Here is a 5492-nt window from a genome sequence, read left to right on the forward strand (position 1 = left end):
TGTGTGTAGGTACTTCTTTCTAATAGCCATTCTTTAGCCCAGATGGTCCTGTTTCTAGATTTGTTTTTGGATTTGAGAACAAAAAATGCTGCCAAATTATCCATGTAGCTTGCTTCAGCTATTGTTGACGTTTTTGACCTAGATCTAGCTACAACAGTCCAAGGACGGATAAAAAACTGTACGTCTAAACTCTAAAGGCCCCTTTAGACGTACAGTTCGCTGATCGACAAACTGACAGCTTAACCGACGGACGCTCGTTCTGTGTCATCGGTAAACTGAAAGTTTGTCGACGAGAGACGTTCCGTTTAGACGTACAGTTTTTGTACGTGTCTGTCTGTTTCAAGGGAGTTAAAAAAAAGATAGGATCACAGTAATGGTTCTTGTCAAGATGGAGGATTTTAAAGAGTAACTGATCATTGCGGTGCAAGAAAGGCCAGCAATTTATGACAAGAGCGAAAAACATCACGCTAATCATGATTATATATTGAAGCAAAATGAGAGCCTTAATCGTGTTGCGAGTATCCTAGTATTTAATGGCAGGATAGAATAAAACATTAGGAGCTGTGGAAAATGACAGGACAAAAGAATATAGAAGTAGAAATAGGACTTTAAAAAGTGACGATGCCGAAACATCACAAGACTGTTGCTGCAGTGGAACTGGAACTCACAGGGAGCACCAGGCAGAGGTAGGCCACGGAAATCATGGAGGGGATGTGTGGAAAGGGACATGAGAGAGATGAAGCTCACTTAGAATGAGCTAGGAAGGATGGCCCAGGACAGAGATAAATGGAAGGAGCCTGTAAGTGGCCTATACCATGCCAGGGGTGAAAGGCATTGATAATAATGATGTAATCGTGTCGCAAAAAATACAGCTCAGCAACAAGAAAACAAGTACAGGACCTGATTTTCGTGTAAGAAAAGATTTTGAAAACCATATTCAAATCAAGTTCCAAATTCGCAACTTACAACATCAGACATGTCTACAAAATAACTTACTGACAGAAGGCCCACCAAAATTATCCTAGAGGCAAATCCAAATGCAAAAGTACTGTAATAGCGTGTTATTGTTGAACATTAACGCACCTAAAATGCACTTTTACCAAAAAAACTACTTGTAACGTCTCTTGCTGCCTGTTTGAATGTGACCACATTTCCCTGTGCCTGTCGGTTCCTGTGCGACAGCAAGTAGATGTCCCTGTCTGTCCGTGTCACCGTGTTCGTACCCAAAAATGGTAAATGTCTAAGAGTGCTAAGTCTAAGAGTAAGAGTGCTAAGAAAGAAAATGTCTAAAAGACAGAATTATTTTCTGGCTCCCTTGTGAATTCGTCTTACACAAGTTTGACTGTATTTTTAGACACCTTTGAAGAGTTACACATCAACCTTAGAATCTAGCGTGAGAAAAAAAAAGTAAATGCACCAAGTGACATTTTTAATAGATCTTTAGAAGGCAAATCAAGAATTGAAAGAATGTCCTTTTTTATGATTATAAATAAGTTGGTTTTATTAATTTAGTGTACTTTTATTACCCAGCATTCCATTACATTACATTACGGCCTAAATCTGTTTCAAAATCGTATCAGTCAGATCGGCCCGTTTCGTCGCTCGTGTAATATAATAATATAGGCTGTATGCCGTATATATATGTAATGGAAAGATGGATTGTGATTTCTCTCTTCATGTTGCATCATTTAGTGTCAACATTTTCCCAAAGTGCCGGCCTTATCCTAAATTTAACCCTTTCCCAAGGAGTTTACTGTAATTCTAAGCTGCTTGCCCTTTCCCCACCAGCATCTGATTTCTACTGGCTGGGTGTTTCACATCCATACACTTTTATACAATGTGTATAAGGAAATACTGGCTGGGTGTTTCCTACCCGTCCACGTTTAGTGACTTTTATACATTGTGTATAACGAAATTGGCTGGGTGTTTCACATCCATACACTTTTATACATTGTGTAAAAATGTAAAAGGACATACAGGCTGGGTGTTTCACATCCGTACACATAAATAAGCAAGGCGGTGCAAACAAATGCATTGGGCACTATTTTTTGTTTTAGTAAGCGTTTTATCACAATTACAGCACACTTAGGTCATAAGTGCCGAAGATTAGAGGTGTTACAAGAGAGTAACAAAACCTTAAAGAGATGGAGAGATAAGGACGAAAGACGTTTGATAACAAAGAAGGAGCATAACACACCAAAGCAACCGTCAACCACCCACTGACATTTCAAGGTGTGTCTATATGCAAGTTTTGAAGAGTGACTCGCCCTGATTCGAAGACCTTATTATTATACGGGCAGTCTGACTGGTGAGGCCCAGAGTAAACGACTTGGCGCAGATTTCTCTTGGGCCAGGGATAATGTTGCTCCGGTTTTTTTAGTTTTAGTAAGAATTTTATGGCACTTTTAACACAAAAAGGTCATATAAGTGCCGAAGATTAGAGGTGTTACAAGAGAGTAACAAACACCAAAAAGAAAGAGGAGAGATGGGGATGATAGATGTTTGATAGAAAGAAGAAGAAAACCACACCAGAGCACCCTCCAACCATTCACTTCCTCCTGTTTGGGATGTTTTCTTCCACACCAGCCTAGCTAAACAATGCCACCTTGGGCAGAATATCACTCACTGTAGATGAACAGCTAGTTCCATTCTGTGGGTGATGTAGTTTCATCCAGTACATCCCAAGTAAACCAGACAAGTGGAATTAAAAACTTCTAGGTTTGTGACTCTGAAAACAGCTACCCACTTAAAAGCTTCACCTATTTGGGCAAAGAGCACACAGGGCCAAGACCAGTCACAGAGAATTTAAAAAGCCGTTGGTTCCAACACTGTTCTAAAGACTTCAAGGGCAGGGACACAAATATCAACCTTATTTGGTGGACAGTCAGCTAGGAGGAACAAACATATTGTGTCTATGAATTTCCAGGCAAAAAGAACTTGGCTCTCTCCGAGTCAGCATTTGTTGTATTTTGGAAAAACGCACCTCTGGTCTCTTCTTATCAAAGTAAGAAAGAAAAAAAAGTCCTTCTCCTCAGCTCAATGCAAAGTGTCCCTAAAAGATATGAATACAATGGAAAGCCAGAAATTGTCCTGCGTTATAACAAAACCAATGGTGGTGTGGATGCAATTGACCTAATGGCTCATGCTTTTTCAGTCAATCAGTCAAACGCATGACAAAACGAAGGCCCCTTGTAGTTTTTTCAACATCTTCAACGTGAGTTCTATTTCCTCAGGCGTCATTTGGCAAGCCAAGCTCTCCGGCGACACCCTTTCAAACGCAGACAACAGGCAGCTCTTCGACTTATCTGTGGCAAGACAACTGGTTGTCCAGCAGATCATAAGGCGCTCGGCTGTTTCTACACTCAGTCAACTAATCAAACAAAACACAATGTGTTTCAGCCTCTGAGACCTACTCAAGTGTTTTCTCTCCGCATCCAAAGCCAGAGAAAGAGGTGCAAACCAAATGACGAATCTCCTTAGTCTCAAATGCAATATATGTGCACTGTGCCTGGTCAAAAAGGATCAGAAGACGGAATGTCTATGCGAGATGCATGATAGTTACATCTCTAGAGACCACTCAGATTTTCTTTGCAGTCTGTTTTGAATAACACTATTTTCTTTTGCATCTTTCATTCTTTGTGTGAGTGCAAGAATCACATGCGGCAATCATATTGCTCGCACCCTGACAATAGCTGCTTGTCTCCTTATTTCTGTTTGTTCCAAGTCTTTAATGAAAAAAAGAAAGATATTTCCATGTATTTCAAGCCTATAACGTTTCTTTATAATACATGATTAAGATAAAGTCGATTGGGATTGTTTCCCACATCATCATGTCTGATCCTTCTTTCTCTAAAACCTATAGAAAATGTACTGGTGTGAACCACCCAGCCAGTATTTCCTTCCATAAGTGTGCAACACCCATCCCATCCCACCCCACCCGGTAGGAAACAACATAAATATTTTTGAACAGGTGCCACCTACCACACATTCAAAGAATTCATTACTTAAATATTTTGTATTAACCACACAGTTAAATACAGCAAATTTGAGGATTACATAGAAGCAAAAGTGTGGATTGAACGCATTCGGAGTTCTGTCCTTACAAAGTGGTCAGGTGGGTGTAATACACCCAGCCGGTGGGGACAGTGTTAAATATTTCCTTTTTTTGTGTATAAAAGGTGTTACACACAGGCCTACACTTATTATACAGCAACACTTCGGTTTTTTTTCGATTAACTCAACAGTGAAAAAGCAAAGAGTTATACGACAGTACATTGTCAGCATCATGACGATGAATTTACCAGCTTAATACTCTGGTCGTGACTTCTTGTTTCACCTTCGCAGAGCAAACAAATATAAAGTCCAGTTTATAATAAACACGTAACAGCACCACATTCTTAGTTTGAAAACGGTTCAGTCGCTACGACGGACTTTGTTGCGTTTTGTGTTTTCTTTCCGCACTACTTAAAAGCCCGCTACACTCCTAGTTAGAGTTAGACTCGCCAGATTCACAGGAACAGGCCGACCTGCTGGTAGAATGGAAGGTGTGTATGGGACTGCTTCGGATTGTGCAGGCCACAATATCAGTTTGACTGGCTTAAGTTCGACATTAGATATATGTCAAAGATTTTTTGGGTCTTGCAACAGGAAAGGGGGTGTCCTTTTGATTTATTATTCTAGCCGGAAAGAAACTTTCAACTGGTTACAAACACAAATATCACTCTGATTATAAAAATATTAAATTTTTAAACTCAGATTGTCAAAATTGACGAAGTCCACGCGTACATGCTCGCTTTATTGCTTATTTACCAAGTTATATTTTTCCTTATTCATTGTATTTAATAAGTTTAAGTGGGCTCTGCCATGACAACAAGGAGATAATTTATTTTGCTGTCTACTCGCGTGGTATGTATACACACCGTGTTCCAGTCTGACGGGTTTACTCGACAGCTCAATTGGAAAACTCTAACTGCAGGTGTGTAGTGGCCTAAAGCGTTGTAAATGGTTGTCGTGATAAGTTTTCCAGTTCGGGCGAGATCCTCTAGACTGTAGACCAAAGATATACACAATCTTTGTCTAGACTGTAGGCCAAAGATATACACGATCTTTGTCTAGACTGTAGGTCAACTGCAGTTTTCCTAGAAGAGCGTACACGCTATCAGGGTACTAGGCCAAAGTTTGTTGGAAAGCACACTTCTACTGCCATATTATTATTATATCGACAGGTCTGTTATCTTCCAAAATAGATATACCATCTACCCCGCACGCAAAGAGAAGTGTAGTGTTCTAAGTTGTCACAATCGTAGGTTGCTTGTGGTGTCCCCCTCCCCCCCAAACCGCAACAAGCTTCTCTCCTTCTTTCTCTTTTTTATAATATCTAGTTTGTATTTGTACGTGTGTATATTTGTGTGTGCGTATGCGTATGTATGTGTGTGTGTGCGTGCGTGCGTGTGTGTGTGTGTTATACCCACTTATATACCCACTCTTATATA

The sequence above is a fragment of the Aplysia californica genome, unplaced genomic scaffold, assembly GCF_000002075.1.
Source record: "Aplysia californica isolate F4 #8 unplaced genomic scaffold, AplCal3.0 scaffold00273, whole genome shotgun sequence".
Lineage (NCBI taxonomy): Eukaryota > Metazoa > Mollusca > Gastropoda > Aplysiida > Aplysiidae > Aplysia > Aplysia californica.